Here is a 21,486-nt window from a genome sequence, read left to right on the forward strand (position 1 = left end):
GCGGTTCTAAGCGCTTCAGTCGGGAACCGCGCGACTGGTCGCAGGTTCGAATCCTGTCTCGGGCATGGATGTGTGTGATGTCCTTAGGTTAGTTAGGTTTAAGTAGTTCTAAGTTCTAGGGGACTGATGACCTCATACATTAAGTCCCATAGTGCTCAGAGCCATTTGCATGCTAACGTGCATGCATTGTGTTGTACAGGTTCCTAATGTCAGTTCGTGGGACGGAGTTCGAATCCCGTTGCACATGATCGGTCAATACAGGGACGGCTAATGCTGGTTGTAGATGACGCTGGAGTTTTCCGACGATGCCCCATATGTGCTCGACTGGAGACGGATCTGGTCATCGAGCAGGCCAAGGCAACATGTCGACACTCTGTAGAGTATATCTGGATACAACAACATAATGTGGCGAGCGTTATCTTGTTGGAAAACTACCCCGGAAATGCTATTCATGACTGGCAGCACATGAGGTCGAATCACCAGATTGACGTAAAAATTTGTAATCAGGGTGCCTGGGATAACCAGGAGGGGGCTCCTGCTGTCATAAGGAATCGCACGTCAGACCATAACTCCATGTGTAGGTCCATTGTGTCTAATACGCGGACAGGTTGGTTGCAGGCCCCCAAGTAGCCTCCTTCTAACCAACAAGCGGCCGTCACTGGAGCCGAGGCAGAACCAACTTTCATCGGAAAACAGTAAACCTGCGCTCTGCCTTCAGTGAAGTCGCTAATGGTGGTAGTTTGGGATCAGTGAAATGCACGCTACAGGGCGTATGGCTCGTAGTTGACTTTAAAGTAACCGATTTGTAACAGTTATTTATGTCACTGTAGTGCCGACTGCTGTCCAAATTGGCGATGCAGATGCAGTACGATGCGCCAGATCCATACGCTTAGCACAATGGTCTTCCCTTTCGGTAGTGTTACATGTCAGTACGGAGTCCGGTCTTCTTGCAACCGTACATACTCGTGACCACCGCTGCCAGTAATCGTGTACAGTGGCTACATTCCTGCCAAGTCTTTGTTCAATATCGCACAAAGTACATCCAGCTTTTCGTAGTCCTATTACACGACTTCTTTGAAACTCAATGAGGTGTCTTTGTAGCCTTAAAGCCATTCTTGACTGACATCAGCTCACCATGTACCATCTCAAAGGTACTTAACCCTTACGCCTGTTACAGCGTGTAGTTAAGGCAACCCTGATTTGCATCCTTATCGTGGCGGAATTAGTGCCACTCTTACGCGACTGGCGAGGAATTTGTATAGACATTATCTTTCAGATGGAGAAACACGCCTACCAACTTTCGTTTATGTCGTACAACTCCTATTTGGTGCTGCGATGTTTTTCCGTTAGTGTACTATAGTCTCAGGCTATAGTTATCATGAAACTTACTGACAAATTAAAACTGTGTGCCGGACCTTTGCCTTTCGCGGGCAAGTGCTCTACCAACTGAGCTACCCAAGCACGACTCACGCCCCGTCCTCACAGCATTACTTCTGCCAGTACCTCGTCTCCTACCTTCCAAACTTTACAGAAGCTCTCCTGCGAACCTTGCGGTGGACTTCAACAAAGCCTTCGACAGGATCGACCACAAATACCTCGTAGAGACACTAAATAGACTCGGGTTTTGGCAAACATTCATCACAGTCATCCAGAAGGTACTAAGTACTGCGAAATCGACAGTAATAATCAATAGTTGGGAACCAAAACTGATAAAACTGGATAGATCCGTGAGGCAAGGCTGTCCATTGTCAATGGCACTAGATCCGCTGCTGCGGAAACTCACAAACGACATCAGAGGCTTCTTCGTAGGAGGCAAAGCAGTAGCATGTATAGCCTACGCTGACGACCTAGGCATCTTTATTGAAGACCAGGAAGATATTGGGAGAGTAGAAACCATCATGAATACATTCCAAAAAGCGTCAGGCGCCCAAACCAACCCTAGAAAAACAGTGCTACTGCCGATAGGGAATCAACGACTCAAACCAAACAGCCAGTGGTATAAAATAGCAGAAAGCCATAAAGTTCTTGGAAGATATATACAGTCTTGTCCACTTAGAATGGCCGCATAGAACTGGAGGGACGTGCTACACACCATAAGAGGTCTCTCCAGACAGCACACGAACCGGAAGATAACAATCCACCAGAAAACAGAACTGATAAACACGAAAATCCTGTTGAAAGCATGGTACCTGGCGCAAATCTTAAGCATCCCGACAGAAATTGCGCGAGTACTAACAAGCGCAGTGCACTACCTGTTGTGGCGTCGAAATATACTCCTGGAAATGGAAAAAAGAACACATTGACACCGATGTGTCAGACCCACCATACTTGCTCCCGACACTGCGAGAGGGCTGTACAAGCAATGATCACTCGCACGGCACAGCGGACACACCAGGAACCGCGGTGTTGACCGTCGAATGGCGCTAGCTGCGCAGCATTTGTGCACCGCCGCCGTCAGTGTCAGCCAGTTTGCCGTGGCATACGGAGCTCCATCGCAGTCTTTAACACTGGTAGCATGCCGCGACAGCGTAGACGTGAACCGTATGTGCAGTTGACGGACTTTGAGCGAGGGCGTATAGTGGGCATGTGGGAGGCCGGGTGGACGTACCACCGAATTGCTCAACACGTGGGGCGTGAGGTCTCCACAGTACATCGATGTTGTCGCCAGTGGTCGGCGGAAGGTGCACGTGCCCGTCGACCTGGGACCGGACCGCAGCGACGCACGGATGCACGCCAAGACCGTAGGATCCTAAGCAGTGCCGTAGGGGACCGCACCGCCACTTCCCAGCAAATTAGGGACACTGTTGCTCCTGGGGTATCGGCGAGGACCATTCGCAACCGTCTCCATGAAGCTGGGCTACGGTCCCGCACACCTTTAGGCCGTCTTCCGCTCACGCCACAACATCGTGCAGCCCGCCTCCAGTGGTGTCGCGACAGGCGTGAACGGAGGGACGAATGGAGACGTGTCGTCTTCAGCGATGAGAGTCGCTTCTGCCTTGATGCCATTGATGGTCGTATGCGTGTTTGGCGCCGTGCAGGTGAGCGCCACATTCAGGACTGCATATGACCGAGGCACACAGGGATAACACCCGGCATCATGGTGTGGGGAGCGATCTCCTACACTGGCCGTACACCTCTGGTGATCGTCGAGGGGACTCTGAATAGTGCACGTTACATCCAAACCGTCATCGAACCCATCGTTCTACCATTCCTAGACCGGCAAGGGAACTTGCTGTTCCAACAGGACAATGCACGTCCCCATGTATCCCGTGCCACCCAACGTGCTCTAGAAGGTGTAAGTCAACTACCCTGGCCAGCAAGATCTCCGGATCTGTCCCCCATTGAGCATGTTTGGGACTGGATGAAGCGTCGTCTCACGTGGTCTGCACGTCCAGCACGAACGCTGGTCCAACTGAGGCGCCAGGTGGAAATGGCATGGCAAGCCGTTCCACAGGACTACATCCAGCATCTCTACGATCGTCTCCATGGGAGAATAGCAGCCTGCATTGCTGCGAAAGGTGGATATACACTGTACTAGTGCCAACATTGTGCATGCTCTGTTGCCTGTGTCTATGTGCCTGTGGTTCTGTCAGTGTGATCATGTGATGTATCTGACCCCAGGAATGTGTCAATAAAGTTTCCCCTTCCTGGAACAATGAATTCACGGTGTTCTTATTTCAATTTCCAGGAGTGTATATTCAATGTGGCGCAAGCAACGTGCTCGCTGTCAACGAAAGAAGGGGGAATAGGTCTAGTTGATATAAGGACCAAATGTGCAGCCCTTCTACTGAAACGAACGCTCGCCATCTAGGACAAAAACCCTGACAGCGTCACAGCCAAGATAATTGGAAGATACAAGCCCGCATCACAAGAAGCGCCGGTCGACACCAGGGACATTCCCTTCAGAATGCGACACTTGAGGCTGCACTACGCCAACAAAAGTTACGTCCTGGACACCGTGGCGAACCCCAGCCACAGAACAGCCAAGAGAATATACTGGGCCCTCAGAGGGAAGCCGGCAAAAAACAAAATTGAACACAAACTCCCGCAATACAATTGGAAACAAATATGGGGGAACGTCACGGAAAACGTGTTGCCTAAACATGCGAAGGAGACATGATACAAAATAATTAACAGAACGGTACCAACCAACCAAAGACTGGAGGAGATAAAACTCGTCGCAAGTGACAAGTGTGACGTATGTGGCGTGACCGACACCCTCGAGCACCGATTCACGTGCGGGAATGCCATCAACATCTGGAAAGCGTGCCAGCAGATGGTGGCCCACATCAACAGAACGGCGCCGGGAAGCATCACAGTGGAAACAATCACCGCCCCAGACTGCAACCCATTTCCACGGCCCAAGCGACTGGCGACTCTTTGGATCCTCGCCATGGCGGCACACGCCATCGTAGCGCGGAGGCAGACCGACCAGCTGGCCTCCCTGACGGACCTCTGGGAGGAGAACAAGACAGCCCAGCAGCACAGGCGATACCGCGAGAACTTCAAAACCTTCCTGCAGATTCCACTGCAGACGGCAATCGCCAGAGCCCTTCCCAGCCTGTGACCCTCAGCACCGCCACCAGCCACCTCACCACACTCACCACAAGAAGAACGTCTGCAGTGACAGTGAACAAGTGCAACACAAAAGATAAAGTGCTTTCTCTTCTCGCATCAAATGGTGAAGTATAGTAGTATAAAGGGTTTCTTCTTAGTAAAATCATTTTTTCTCTTTCTTTTTTTAACTTTTCTTCCATTATTTGTACTATACTGACTAGGAAAGAAGCATTACTTAGTGGAAAGTGCCAACTACTCATTATTATTATTAGATATTTTTTAAATGATTTCCTTTACATTGTGTCCATAAAATTCTATTGATTACTCACACTCTCCTTTCTGCTTCTCTTATGTAATATGACACAAATTTTCTCTCTTCTTCAATTTAGGTATATTCTGTAGTATATGTAAAAAAGGTTTCTTCCACTTCTGCTCCACCTATCATGGTGACGTTTCCCTCATACTGTCCCACTTAACAGTGTAACTAGAGGAAGAGATCAAACCAGAATACACCATGTGCCTGTGGCATCACAAGTGCATCACATACAGAAACATAAACTCAAAATCAATGCATCGATGCTAAATATAAACTGTTATGTTTGTCCTGCAAAGTCCACCCCCTGGGAAAAAAGACGACAAATGGCCATGTAAAAGGGCTTAAGGTACAACAATAAGAGAAAAACGAAAAAGGAAAATATAAAAACGAAAACATATAAAATGACAGTAATATTAACCAATACTAGGAATAAAATAGGTTAATAGAATAAAATGTCTTTTTTTAATGTATCGCTGTTAATATATTTAAATAAATATATATGGTTATAAAAAAAGAGCCATTTGAACCATTTTTTGAACAGAAAAAAGAGTTCGAGTCTCGGTCCGGCACACAGTTTCAATCTGTCAGGAAGTTTCATATCAGCGCACACTCCGCTGCAGAGTGAAAATCTCATTCTGAATATAGTTATCACGTTAGTGTGAGTGAATTGAACGTTACAGACACTTCACTATATATAACGCAGGGGCCAATGCAACATTAATCCTGGTCATATGTCGGTTACCTCTAAAAATACACAGTAGTGATATGAAGTATTGATTGAAATCATGCCGAATGGTAATTATCTAGTTAGATCACAAACACGTCAGTGCATTTAGAATGGCGACCACAGACTGAGATAAAGCATTTTAAAAGTTGTCGCATTTCCATAGAGATTGTGGAGTTTGCACCACATCATAAAACAACAAAACGAAAGGCGGCAGTTAAATATGATAAGTGCTTTGTACCAAATACATCACAATGGAAGTCGAAGTAATGGCTAAAGTGTTATAATATAAGTAGGAAAAGTGAAATAATTCTTACGAGAAAGAAATATCAGGTACATCATCAGTGATCGTTGGCTGTTCTTTTATCCTGTTTGTAATCACTTAAATATATTCACAGCTGACTATGAGAACAAGGGTTATATAAGGAAATCAAATGGCGATAGGTCAATATGTGTACTGGGATATATCCCCAACGCTAGTTGAAAGATGTGAAACTTCGTGTTGGACGTAACTGAGTATAACCGTCAGCGTGTCTTTCAGAGACGGTAAGAAATGCCTCAGTTCTGAAACAGAGATGATATGTAGAGCGTGACATGCAGGACGCGAGAGGACGAGCGGCGTGTGTGATGAACCGTCCGGATGCGAGCACTCTGGCAGTTAGGGCGCGCTAATGGGAGCTGAATGGGCGCTGCAATATACGCCTAATAGACACACCAATTCTATGGACTTACTTCACCGGCTGTAACCTAGTCGTATGCTGCAAGCCCCCTGCGCCATGTTTGCTCCTCTGTTTCTTGGATTATTATTTCCCACAACGGCAGTATCCCTAAATCAAACAGGTTATTTATCATCACATCTACTACATCTACACCTAGACTCCAGGAGCCACCTTATGGTGTGTGGCGAAGGGTACTTTATGTGCAGTTGTCACTTATCCTTCCCCTGTTCTCGTGGAGAAAATAACTATTGGTAAACCTTCTTGTGACCTCGACTCTCTATAATTTTACTCTCATGCAAGAAGGAAGATTAAAGTTTAACGTCCCGTCAACATCGAGCTCATTAGAGACGGTTTTTATTTTCATGACCTTTTCGCGAGATATATGAACGTGATAGCAGTATGGGATAACTCCCCCAGGGAAGTGTACTCTCGGAATTTTATTAGTAAACCACACTTAGATGCTCCACGCCTCTCTTTTATCGTCTGCCATTCGAGGTGGACGAACTTCTTCGCGAAACTTTCGCACTTAGTAAACGAACCCTTGACTTACGTGCTGCTCGTCTCTGGATTTTAGAGTGTAAATGAAAGTAATTTACTCGTCCAAGGATCATTCTACAATGATACAGAATTTATCAACTTAACACAAGATAAAGATAAGTCATGTAGGGTGGTCAGAAACAGTCTGAAAAGCTTTTAAGGGTGTTGCAGGGAAATAATTGTTAAGAAAAAAATAGATATGATGGTCCGTTCCCTAGTTAATTAGCATTGAAGTTAACCAACCAGGAGGTTGCGCGATAAAATTCAAGCTGCCCGCCAGAGAGGGTGCTACCAATTGTGTTCTTCGGTTGGCTTCCTAAAACCGAACAAGAGAACGATACAAAAATTGGACATGGGACGGTAGAAAGGATCGAACCCGAGCCAAAAGCTGAGCAGTCTCGTGCTTTATGATCTACGCTATGAGAACAACTGACACTATTTGTGTCTGGCGGGCCGTTCGAATTTGCACTCGCAGCAGCCTGATTGGCTAACTTCAGTGCTAAGTAACTCAGGAACGGCGCAAGGCACTGAATGTTTTTCTTAACAATTATTTCTCAGCACACACTTCCCTGCAACACTCTTACAAGCTTTCCAGAGTGCTTCTGACCATCCTGTATACAGGAGGGGGCAGGACAGATTTTCAGTCGCGGCATTGTGGAAGGAACCATGCCTGAAGTGATTTACGAAAACCACAGAAAATCTAAACCAGGCTGGAGAGCCAGAGCATGAGCCTCGATACACACGAATATGAGGGCAGTCTCTTAACAAATGCACCTCCTTATTTGGTTAGACCTAGCGTACAGTTATATTATGTTTGCACGTGTTTGGAACAAGTTTTCTTGATAACGCAAAACATCAGACATTGTACATTTAGTCTCTTCACGCGTTTCACTGCCCACAGTGACATACAACTGTAGATACCTTTACGTTCATGATTACGCCGCCACGCCTCTGTCGTAACTCCACGTTGTTCCCTTCTGCCTGTCTGAAAAACTGAGTCAGCATCCCCTCATGCTGGTTTAGACTTTTAACTCATAAAAAAATGAGACATTGGTATTACGCACAAGCGACTTTTTTTACGAGGTGTGTTTTTAAGTAAGTACCGTTTTGAAATTTAAGAAAGACTTACTAAGATATCTCAATAATTTTATTTTTACATGAAAGCCTGTGCCTTAACCTACTTTTCTACATTATTTCCGTCAATATTGAAGCACTTATAACGTTGTACCAGCTTTTGAATACCCTCCTCATAGAAGTCTGCCGCCTAACTTGCTAATTACTGCATCACCACTGTTTTGACTTCGTCATCGCCTTGAAGACGCTGACCGCCCAGGTGTTTCTTCAGGTGCAGGAACAGATGGTAGTCAATAGGCGCAAGATCGGGGCTGTACGGAGGATGATCAAGAGTTTCCCATCGAGAAGCTGTGATGAGATCTTTGGTCTGATTTGCCATATGCAAACGGACATTGTCTTGCAGCAAAACCATGGCCTTGGTCAACTTCCATGGACTGTTGCTTTGATTCTGGTGTGACGTAGGCCACCCATGTTCTATAGCCCGTAACACTTTGGCTTAAGAAATCATCACCGTCGTTGTGGTACCGCTCAAGGAGAGTCAATGCACTGTGTAAACGTTTGGTTTTGTGCACATCCGTCAACGTTTCCGGTACCCAACTTGCGCACAATTTTCGGTAATTCGAGTGCTCGGTCACAGTGCCATACAAAGCACTACGAGAAACATTAGGAAAATCACCCTGCAAGGAGGAAATCTTAAACCGTCTGTTTTCTCTCACCTTATTGTCCACTTCCTGCACCAAACTTTCATTAACGACCGAAGGACGCCCACTCCTTTGTTCATCATGCACATTTGTGCGGCCATCTTTAAATGATCTCACCTACTTTCTTACCATTCCATCGCTCCTAATGTTTTCTCCGTAAACTGCACAGATCTCACGATGAATATTGATCGCTTTTAGGCCTTTAACACTAATAAATCTTATAACAGCCCGTACTTCACAGTAGGCGGGACTCACGATTATCGAAGGCATCTTAAACACTCAGTACACAACGTAAACAAGGAAGAATCAGACTGTAATGGCGTCAGTGTGTAGATTAAGGTACAGGCTTTCATGAAAAAGTAAAATTATTGAGATAACTTAGCACGTCTTTTTTAAATTTCAAAACGGTACTTACTTAAAAAACACGCCTTATATTATGAACCCATATTCTGAGTTCTGTAACTAATCCTTACTGTTTCAGTATGCAATATTTATGATGTACGATTTGACCGCCTTCTTAAATAAGTGTATTTTAAGCATCTCTTTCGACTTCTTAGACAATTTATTATACAGTTTTAATTCCCCATAGGAAATGCTTTTCACAGACTTGTTTGTTTTTTTCCTTGGTAAACATAAGCCAACAACTTTTGTTCCGTGATTGAGTATAGGACTATTTGTGACATATTTTCTAACGTTTTTCTTGGTGTGTACAAAGGATTTATAGGTTTCTTTTATCAATCTCATTTCCAAGCTGATGAGCATTATTGGTCGCACGAGAATTTTGTACGTTTCCTCCTTCGTGGGTGGGCTACATTTCCTGAAGATTCCTCGCGAGAATCTCAGTCTGGTATCTACTTTTATTACGACAAGTATTATGCCGTTTCACTTTAAGTCGCTTCTTACGCGCACTCCAATATACAATGGTGTGGAAAACGTAAGCACGAAATTTACTTTCGCATGATGTGTCAATGCCAAGTAACACTGCTCGATGAAACTTGGACCCTACATAGAAAGAAATGGTTCAAATGGCTCTGAGCACTATGGGACTTAACATCTGAGGTAATCAGTCCCCTAGACTTAGAACTACTTAAATCTAAGGACATCACACACATCCATGCCCGAGGCAGGATTCGAACCTGCGACCGTAGCGGTTGCGCGGTTCCAGACTGAAGCGCCTAGAACATTTTATATGATGAGGATCAACCGGCCGGGCATAGAAAGAACTGCTACAGTATAGTATACAAGGTAACCGGAAGAAATACACTGTGATACGAATATCACTGACACTTTCCTTCAAAGACAATAATTACACTAGTCACCTCTACTCGTGATGGTCCACTGGATATTACAAAAGACGGGACATGGTTCTCAATACGATGTGTGATCACCACGGACGGCAGTGCATGTTCTGTAACGTGCTCCCATGCTGCTCAGATGTTAAGTCCCATAGTGCTCAGAGCCATTTGAACCATATGATCAAAGTGTGGATTGTACTGCAAAATATGTTTTAGATAGTTTTTTTTGCAAGAACAGAAGGTGATTAGTGAGCAGTAACACATTTTCAAGCCTAAGCTGAAAGCTTTTCTCTTCAAAATTCGCTCTATATTTCTTAAGGGATACTTACGCTCCCTTTAGCTGTGATTCTTGATTTTGTGACCCACAAAAATGAATTATATACAGCGAACATCGTGTGTGTAATAATGACAGACTTACCAGCTAGTCCGGCCACCCTGAGTTAACTTTTCCATATATTTCCGAAAAAATAACAGGTGAATGCCAGATGAGTCCCAACAACAGTCCATAAACATTATCTTCCCCATTCTATACTCATTATTAGAAATTTGAAGTAAAAACAAATACAACAATGTTGTTATTACCATGTTCTTATGCAATGTGTTTTACAGTTCGTATTACAGGCTTTTAGGATTGTAGAGAGGGCGTAGTAGATCAGGTTTTGAAAGGCAGTACATATCTGGAAATGTACCGGATGGATGTAACGTAAGTTTGAAGATTAGATCACTTTAAAATTTCACTCTGACTTCTGTGCTCTAAGCAGCCCATGGCATGTGGAATGTTTCGTATACTGGTCGTCGGGTTGTCTTCTACGTGGGGATGGATGGCCTCTTCAAAGTCGAGGAAGCGGCGCATCGTGGAGCATCATAGTCTACCCTTCTAGTTGTGAACGGACTAAAATGGTACTTGATGTCACAATCACAACAGGGACTGAAGACGGAGTCCTCACCTCACTATGTGGACCTACTGTGAAGTGAGATTTTTGAAAGTGATCCGTCTTTCAAACTTATTTTATACCCACACGGTACATTTCCAGATGTGGGTTGCTCAGAAAAACTCTACAAAGCCCTCTCTACAAATCCTAGCAGCTGTAACAGGAATTATGAAACAGCTTGTAGAAAGTATTTAATGTTATTCACTTACTACAACGAGCTCTTCGTTGATCTTGTGGTAGTAGCACAGTGGTTTTATGAAACGAAGAGGTAGAAACAGCGATATTAGCATCTGCATGTATTGTGCATTGGGTATCAATGTATGCAGAGCCCCCACGCCCCGGAAGGTCACACTGGACAGGCCGAATGGTGTACGTTACCTGTACGATATGATGCCAGCGATGCGTCTTTTGTGGTAGACGGTGGACGTGACATCAATATGTGGGTTCAGTGTAATTAGCCGCATACGCACTGGTGGTTTGTGAAAATGGCAACACACTGATGGGATGGCCCACAAAAATCTTAACTGTGTACAAAATCGCACCAGCAACCAATGATTAAGACTGTAGAGATTTTTTTTTTTTTTTGGCAGAAGTCCTACATTGTTAGCTAAAAGCTACTAAAGACACTGCCTACACTACGCTTGTCCTTCCTCTTCTGGAGTATTGCAGCGCACTGTGGGATCCGCAACAGATAGGATTAACAAAAAGTACAAAGAAGGGCAGCTTGTTAAGTATCATCGTGAAACAGGGGAAAGAGCGCTACGGATATGATACGCGAATAGCGATGGCAACCATCAAAACAAAGGCGTTTTTCGTTGCGGCAGGATCTTCTCATGAAATATCAATCACCAACTTTCTCCTCTGAAAGTCAAAATATTTTATTGGCGCCCACCTATGTAGGGAGAAATGATCCTCATTATAAAATAAGAGAAATTCGAGCTTGCGCAGAAAGATTTAAGTGTTGGTTTTTGCCGAGCGTAATTTGAGAGTGGAACGATAGAGAAATAGCTTGAAGGTAGTTCGATGAAGCCTTTGCCAGGCACTTAATTGTGAATGGCAGATTAATCATGTAGATGTAGACGTAGATGAAGCTCAGCTCCTGAAGAGTCGTCAAACGAAGAAGAAATATCAGAGAAAGAGTCACTCTGCCTCATCGAATTAAAAAGGTGCAATATCAGCAAATGAATGAGTTTGAACACGACAGAATAACCGGCTCCCGTGAAATAAGCTTGTCTTGCTATTGCATTCCGAATCGTGTAAGATGTGCTGCTACGGCAGTAAGGCTATGTGTAACCAGTGAAGATAACAAAATCAAATCCAGTGACGAACGGATAGTGACTAGTGGACCATAGTACGGGATGAGAGCTGTCTTGGGAGCACGACGGTAACAGGCCGTATTGCTTCCCGTAGTAACAGTGGAGCACTGCAAGGGATGTGGACTTGGCTGCGTCGACGGTTCGAATCGGACGGCTGTCAGCTGGGCTGATGGCACGCTAGTCAGCTTCCACTGTCTGTAAGTTACATACGGCTCAGGCTGTAAGACGCAGATGAGCATATGAACGAATTATTGGCATGCTCACTGACAAAATGTAGTGTATTCGGATCAATACCACTGCAATCTGTCCCACTGCAATGGGCGCATATGTGTGAGATCCTACCATGGCGACTACGTTCTGGCAGCTAGCACTGGTGAGTGGCATATAGGAGATATACCGAGTGCGACGGTTTTAGAGGCTATTGCAAATGACGTGTAATGTCACTCTTACTACTTATTGTGAGCTACCTGAACGACAAAAATCGCCTCAGGTACATTAGGGAGGTTTCGGAGCCAGATGTAATCCCGCTTATTTTGAAACTTCATATGCTCCATCTCATCAAGGCCTTGGCCGATGACATGCTGTCAGAAATGGCAAATCTTGCTCCAGTAACAACATGTACCGCTGATTCCACACTCGTCTGACATGTTTCACAGCTAACATGGTCGGGATGTGGTTGTTAGGCAACTTGTTCGTCACGAACCTCCAGCAACCACTGTTTTGTTCTGCGGACTCACATACAAACTGCGAGGACGAAGATTACGAAGATTCCTCAGGAACATATCCAGACCCTATTTGGTTGCATAAAACAACGTTAAAGGCGCTGACTGCAGCGTGTGGGTGCTTCAAAATACAAATGGCTCTGAGCACCATGGGACTTAATATCTGAGGCCATCAGTCCCTTAGAACTTAGAACTACTTAAACCTAACTAACCTAAGGATATCACACACATCCATGCCCGAGGCAGGATTCGAACCTCCGACCGTAGCGGTCGCGCTGTTCCAGATCATCCATGGATGAAGGAGGTAGGCACTGCATTTATTCCATACACAGGCGCACTCTCAGGGAAAATCGCCCGCATTCTGAAGAAACACCGGGTCGGAACTGTGTTTTGTCCTCCGAATAAAACTCGTGCACTGGTGGGGAGCGCCAAAGATGACCTCGGTTTGAGGAAGGCCGGCGTGTACCAGATTCCGTGTCAATGTGGCAAGTCGTATATTGGTCAGACGATGCGTACCGTCGAGGATCGATGCCGTGAATACCAGAGGCACACTCGACTGATGTATCCGAGCAAGACGGCGGTCGCTGAACATTGTTTGTCGGAAAATCATGCTATGGAGTATGACCGCACGAGGATTCTGGTACAGACGTCGAGATACTGGGACAGCGGTGTTAGAGAGGCCATCGAAATTCGCACCAATGACGACCTCATAAACCGTGACTGTGGCTATAATCTTGGGTTAATCAAGAGTAAATCGAGCAAACGCATAGTTGTGACGACCACGGCGGACAGAGCCATCACACCGACGTCATCTCAGACGCCGTCGCAATCTGTTCCACCGCGCTACAGTGGCGCGGGGCGCGGACGGCGGAGGGAGCGCATCGCGGGCGGAGGGTATTTAAATCGGCCGCCGCCGCGACCGGAGCGACTGGCGCACTGAGCGGACGCACTGCGTAGCGCGCGTGAGCCTTTGTTCTGCTGTCTTGGGTTTTTCTTTTTTTTTCTTATCTTTCTTTTCGTCTCCTCTGCTGAAAGCACTCTTCTCGTCGAGTTGGAGGGTAGAAAGCAATATTGTCGTGCGTATGCTGCAAAATTGTCGTGTTTGCACCTAACAGATCAGCATTTCGCGGTTGTAGCGTTACCGTTTGCCGGTTTGCTGGCGAGCGCGGAGGCTGCGGCCGCGATTTGCAGGACTGAGGAGCCGTTCTTGGCGCTTCTCTTGCCGGGTGCGTTTCTTTTCTTGCCGCCGCGGGGCATCCTCCCTGCTCCACCATAGGGTATTAGGGAATTAGCAGGCCAGGGCCCGTTGCGCTGCACGGTTACCCGCGTCTGCAGAGGCGTAGTAACTGGCTCTGGTGTGGATACCTGCCACTTAGTTGTGGAGGTGGGAACTAAACACCATCCAGTGTCCCATGGCGGCACCACATGCTGACTGACTGACTGCTAATATGGCTTCAACAAGTCGTTCGAGGGAAACCTCACAATTAGACCGCTGCGGTTCTCGTCAGAGAACCCGCAGTCAGAGTAGGGCCGCACAAACAGCTAACACTCACAAGGCTAGTCTGCAAACGGTGTACGAGGAGGAAAGCTCTGATAGTTCAGATAGTTCAGACAGTCCGGGTTCAGGTAGGCTCTGCATAGACTTAGACAGAAGAGAGTCGGAAAATGATAGGAGAGAAACGGAGAATGATGGGGAGAGCGAGAAGCAGGAGAAAGTGATCGTAAATGTACCGACCGCGAACTCGTTCTCAGCCCTAGAGAATGAGGACACGGACGGGGAAAGCGAAATGCAGACGGTTAGGCGTAAACGAAAAGAGCGAGTGCCGCCAATCATCGCCTATATTACGAAAGGAAGTTCGATACTCCTCAAGGAACTGCAAGCGGGGATAAAGGGGAAATTGACGGCAGTATATCGCCCTAAGACTACAAAAATACAGTTAGAAAACGTAGAGGACTATAGGAAGGTCAAATCAGAACTCGAAAAGAAAGAAATCGAGTTCCACACCTATTCTATCGACCCCAAACATGCTCTGAGAGTAGTGCTAAAGCATCTACCCATCGATGCTGAGGAAGAGGAGGTAAAACAAGAGCTAATAGAGGAAGGATTCATAGTACATTCGGTACACCAATTCTCAAAGCCTCCTCCGAATACAGGGGAAAACTGCGGCCGCAAGAAAGAGCCGAACTTCTTGGCGGTGATAGAGAACAACGAGGACGCTCAGCGGGTGTTCAAACTCCGATACCTGCTGAGATTCCGAATAACTGTAGAGCGGTATAATAAACCGGAAGGTCCTGGGCAGTGCCATAGGTGCCAAAGATTTAACCATTCGAGTAGCAACTGCACACTGCAGCCGAGATGCGTAAAGTGTGCAGGGCCCCACCTTACCAAGTTGTGCAAGCAACAGAGAGTGGCAAACCCGATCTGTGCAAATTGCAACGGTGCCCACCCAGCAAACTACCGCGGCTGTGAAGTGTACCAGAAAGTGTTGCAAAACCAGATGCAGCGGAAAGCTGCCCTAGCAACAACAGCCGCATCAAATGCTCAGACTCGCCAGCAACCAAGCTTCGAAGCGCGAGCTAGAGATTTCCCGAGCATGAGACCTCAGAGGGCAGCTATGCCCGCTCCCCCCGCTCACTCTACGTCAGCGGTACCACCTGCGACAGTGCAGGAGACGACTTTGCCCCCAGCCCCATCTACACCTCCCCCACCCACGCTACAGGTTTCACCCCCACCGGTAGTTAGGAAACAGATAACCGAAATGACAAATGACACTGATGCTCCAGCGAAGGAGCAGCCACAGGCGGGTCCAAGCGAGGACAACGATCTTGGAGGCTTTATGAGGGAATTCAGCTTTCTGAGGGAACTCAGAGAACTGGGGAAACTGTTTGCGGGAATAAACCTGGGAGCAGTAGTCCAAAAATTAAAAGAAACGGTAGCGGCAGTCCGAGCCGCGAAAGATAGATTCGCAAAAATGTTAGTAATCGCGGAAGCAGCTATGACACTGTTCTGTAATGAACCGTAACGATACAAGAGTATTCAAAATGCTAACATGGAATGCAGACGGCATATCCTCAAGGGTCCCACAGTTGCAATCATTCCTAGACCGTCACGCCATAGACATAGCCTGCATACAGGAAACGCATCTAAAGCCGGCCGACCGATTAAAGGTGCGAAACTATTCCGTGCATAGGGTTGACAGACAAGACCGCGCAGGCGGAGGAGTCGCCGTCCTTGTGAAGCGGAGGATTTGTCACCAGACAATAGAAGTGCCAAACTTAGCCACGGTCGAGGCGGCCGGCATAGAATTAAAAGTCGGTAACCATGTAATTAAAGTAGTATCAGCGTATAAACCACCACACAGCAACTTCGGCGCGCAGGATCTTCAACACTTGACAGAAATCGGCGATAGAGTTATAATAGCAGGGGACTTGAACTCCAAAAGTGTGGACTGGGGGTGCAACACTACAAATGCTAGAGGTTGGAGATTGAGGAGGTTTATCGAGAGCAATCCCCAAGTAGGACTAATTGCTCCCGACGAGCCTACTCACATCCCCTACAACCCCGAACATGCGCCAGACATCCTAGATGTCTTCCTGTGCAAGGGTCTGCCTTGGAGGGTTGCGCCAACAGTCCATCACGAGCTGGACTCAAACCATAACCCGGTTGTCCTGGAATGTGCCAATGTCGAAGACACAATCCGGAGGATGGCAAACACAACGTATCAAACTAACTGGGAACAATATACCACCCTGGTAGGACAACACCTGGAGGACATTCCGCAAATGCGGAACGAGAGGGAGGTGGATACAGCAGTAGAGTATTTCACGAACGTCCTCCAGACCTGTGCTCGAGAGACGAGCACCAGGCTAGCCACCGAGCCTGGCGCCAGGGACCTGCCCCCTGATATCTGGGAGCTGATAGTCGCAAAGCGGCGCGCGAGGAAGGATTGGCAACGTTATCGCGATCCTGCAGATCGTCGCTTGCTTAGGCGGCTCGAAGCCCAGGTAAAGGAAAGACTGATAGAGCACAGAGGCCTCTGCTGGGAAGAGAAACTTAGGAACGCAGAACAAGACATAAACCGAGTATGGAAAATCACAAAAGCGCAGAAGGCTACTCCCAGGGTAGACAGGCCACTCCGAGGTCCAAATGGGCTAGTATATGACGACGAGGGCAAAGCAGAATTACTGGCGACATCGTTAGAGTCACAATTCCGTACTCACGTCATCGAAGATGACGAGAGTGAGAGGCAGGAAGAAATAATAAACGGACGAGTGGCTCAATTGAGGCAACAAAGGCCAGATACACAGTTTACTCCTGTTTCCGATCGACTTGTGTGTGCCTACATTAGGCGCTTAGGGAATAATAAATCCCCCGGTCCTGACAAGGTCCGTGTCCCATACCTGAAACACCTGCCTCCCAACGCAATCACCTACCTCACCACACTATACAACCAGTGCCTTTCCCTAACCTACTTCCCAAAAGCCTGGAAAACTGCTCAGGTCGTAACCCTACCAAAACCCAATAAGAACCTTATCCTTCCACAAAACTATAGACCGATCTCACTCCTGTGCTTTCTAGGGAAAGTACTGGAGTGCCTGATCCTAAGCGCCCTATCCACATTCCTACGAGACAACAACACAATCATCCCTGAGCAGTTTGGATTCCGCCCTGAACACAGCACCATCCATCAATCCCTACGCCTGGTGGAACACATATGCAGGGCGAGAGACCGGAAACACAGCACAGGAGCAGTCTTTCTCGATATCGAGAAAGCATTCGACAAAGTCTGGCATGATGGCTTAATATACAAGTTATCCCAGTTAGGCATTCCAGGACATATCATCAGCATGATTGACTCGTTTCTGGCGGGGAGGCAGTATCGCGTCAGGTGTGGCATACATGTAAGCACGATCAGGGACGCTGTGGCAGGAGTTCCACAGGGCTCAGTTCTTGGCCCCATATTATACTCATTATACACAAACGACGTGCCAAAGTCGGCAGGAGGTGAGATAGCGCTGTACGCCGACGATACGGCGGTTTACAGGAGTAGCAGCAATCTCAATTTCATAGTAAAAAAGCTGCAGGAGCACTTGGACCAAATCGTAAAATGGTGCAAGATTTGGAAAATAATGATTAATCCTGAAAAGTCCGTAGCTGTTATGTTTACGAGGAAACTGACCCCCCCAAACAGACGGATTTTGGTAGCCGAAAAGGAATTAGAATGGAGTGGCTCAGCCACATATCTAGGCCTTGAACTAGATAAACGCCTAACCTTTGCAAAGCAGATAAACAGATCCAGAGGTAGAGGCTACACCGCTTTCTTTCAACTGTACCCACTATTAAAAGGTGGAGGACTCAGCATGAAAACAAAACTAAGATTATACAGGGCAATTATTCTACCGAGTATTTTATATGGGTCGGAAGTTTGGTCCATGGCAGCAGACGTACATCTACAAAAAATTCAGAGCCTACAGAACAGAATTCTCCGCGTCATCGCCGACGCAGACCGCTACACACCAAACATCCACATTAAGGACCTATTAGAGGAACCATCCATATATACTTATATTAAAACAAAATCAGAAAACCTATACGAAAAAACACCGACCTCGACCCACCGGCTAATAAATCAGTTAGGAACCGATTATCCTAATGCTTCAGACAAGCGTCCCATTTCAACAATAAACAGAGAATTTAGGGAATAACAGTTACAGACAAAACAAGCAGACATGCAAACACTATTCAGATAAATAACTAAAGCTATTCCTCTAAATACCATACAGCCATATTGGAAGTCAGACGGGTAAAGCCCTGTGGTGCTTCTGTGAAACATTAATATAGATAAGCAACTCACCGAACCCAGTTCCCCCTGAGCAGCCATAGCGTACGGATCTCCGTGCCAGCACGTTCACAGGAGCTCAGTCCGTCAGTTCACCTGATGATGGCGACATGTTTGATCGCCGAAATATTGTGCCCGTTGGACACTATAGAACGGCAGTACAGCCGTGGATATTTTGAGTTTTCATATTCTTCAGTTCATTTAGTGTACTTCTCACGGAATATATTTAATGGATGAACGTATGTGTAAACAGCAGCTACCATTATGATGGAAGTCCATTAGAGACATTGAACGAGTGACAGTATATAACAACAAACAAAAGAATTTACTATAAATTGCACTATAGTTAACATCTTTAAACTAATATAAACTTTGGTATTTACTGAAGCAACATTTAACACATTAAATTTCCAGAGAAGTTGCTACTTTCAAAAATACGTGCTGCATCTTCGGTCGTAACACATGGTTGTTGTTACCCACCAACTTTTTTTGTTACTTACATTACTGAATCAATATTTGTCGATAATGGTTAACTACACGATGAACAAGTCAGTAAGAATGACACGACATTTACAATGAACATTATTACTTGTCATGGATTTAACGGGAATTTTCAACACGTGAATTTAAATAATCAGATAATTTATAGCAGACATCTACATCTACATCTACATCCATACTCCGCAAGCCACCTGACGGTGTGTGTCGGAGGGTACCCTGAGTACCTCTATCGGTTCTCCCTTCTATTCCAGTCTCGTATTGTACGTGGAAAGAAGGATTGTCGGTATGCTTCTGTGTGGGCTCTAATCTCTCTGATTTTATCCTCATGGTCTCTTCGCGAGATATACGTAGGAGGGAGCAATATACTGCTTGACTCTTCGGTGAAGGTATGTTCTCGAAACTTTAACAAAAGCCCGTACCGAGCTACTGAGCGTCTCTCCTGCAGAGTCTTCCACTGGAGTTTATCTATCATCTCCGTAACGCTTTCGCAATTACTAAATGATCCTGTAACGAAGCGCGCTGCTCTCCGTTGGATCTTCTCTATCTCTTCTATCAACCCTACCTGGTGCGGATCCCACACTGCTGAGCAGTATTCAAGCATTGGGCGAACAAGCGTACTGTAACCTACTTCCTTTGTTGTCGGATTGCATTTCCTTAAGATTCTTCCAATGAATCTCAGTCTGGCATCTGCTTTACCGACGATCAACTTTATATGATCATTCCATTTTAAATCACTCCTAATGAGTACTCCCAGATAATTTATGGAATTAACTACTTCCAGTTGCTGACCTGCTATTTTGTAGCTAAATGATAAGGGACCTATCTTTCTATGTATTCGCATCACATTACACTTGTCTACATTGAGATTCAATTGCCATTCCGTGCACCATGCGTCAATTCGCTGCAGATCCTCCTGCATTTCAGTACAATTTTCCATTGTTGCAACCTCTCGATACACCACAGCATCATCTGCAAAAAGCCTCAGTGAACTTCCGATGTCATCCACCAGGTCATTTATGTATATTGTGAATAGCAACGGTCCTATGACACTCCCCTGGGGCACACCTGAAATCACTCTTACTTCGGAAGACTTCTCTCCATTGAGAATGACATGCTGCGTTCTGTTATCTAGGAACTCCTCAATCCAATCACACAATTGATCTGATAGTCCGTATGCTCTTACTTTGTTCATTAAACGACTGTGGGGAACTGTGTCAAACGCCTTGCGGAAGTCAAGAAACGCGGCATCTACCTGTGAACCCGTGTCTAAGGCCCTCTGAGTCTCGTGGACGAATAGCGAGAGCTGGGTTTCACACGACCGTCTTTTTCGAAACCCATGCTGATTCCTACAGAGTAGATTTCTAGTCTCCAGAAAAGACATTATACTCGAACATAATACGTGTTCCAAAATTCTACAACTGATCGACGTTAGAGATATAGGTCTATAGTTCTGCACATCTGTTTGACGTCCCTTCTTGAAAACGGGGATGACCTGTGCCCTTTTCCAATCCTTTGGAACGCTTCGCTCTTCTAGAGACCTACGGTACACCGCTGCAAGAAGGGGGGCAAGTTCCTTCGCGTACTCTGTGTAAAATCGAACTGGCATTCCATCAGGACCAGCGGCCTTTCCTCTTTTGAGCGATTTTAATTGTTTCTCTATCCCTCTGTCGTCTATTTCGATATCTACCATTTTGTCAACTGTGCGACAATCTAGAGAAGGAACTACAGTGCAGTCTTCCTCTGTGAAACAGCTTTGGAAGAAGACATTTAGTAATTCGGCCTTTAGTCTGTCATCCTCTGTTTCAGTACCATTTTGGTCACAGAGTGTCTGGACATTTTGTTTTGATCCACCTACCGCTTTGACATAGGACCAAAATTTCTTAGGATTTTCTGCCAAGTCAGTACATAGAACTTTACTTTCGAATTCATTGAAAGCCTCTCGCATAGCCCCCCTCACACTGCATTTCGCTTCGCGTAATTTTTGTTTGTCTGCAAGGCTTTGGCTATGTTTATGTTTGCTGTGAAGTTCCCTTTGCTTCCGCAGCAGTTTTCTAACTCGGTTGTTGTACCACGGTGGCTCTTTCCCATCTCTTACGATCCTGCTTGGCACATACTCATCTAACGCATATTGTACCATGGTTTTGAACTTTGTCCACTGATCCTCAACACTGTCTGTACTTGAGACAAAACTTTTGTGTTGAGCCACCAAGTACTCTGAAATCTGCTTTTTGTCACTTTTGCTAAACAGAAAA

The 21,486-nt window shown here is 46.0% G+C and overlaps 1 protein-coding gene across 1 annotated transcript in view; it reads right to left on the reverse strand.

Annotated features, from left to right (window-relative positions):
• LOC126298490 (dopamine beta-hydroxylase) overlaps positions 1-21,486 on the reverse strand; it is a 145,124-nt gene that overhangs the window by 31,279 nt on the left and 92,359 nt on the right. The window lies entirely within an intron of this gene.

This window comes from Schistocerca gregaria, chromosome X (assembly GCF_023897955.1).
Source record: "Schistocerca gregaria isolate iqSchGreg1 chromosome X, iqSchGreg1.2, whole genome shotgun sequence".
Taxonomy (NCBI): Eukaryota; Metazoa; Arthropoda; class Insecta; order Orthoptera; family Acrididae; genus Schistocerca; species Schistocerca gregaria.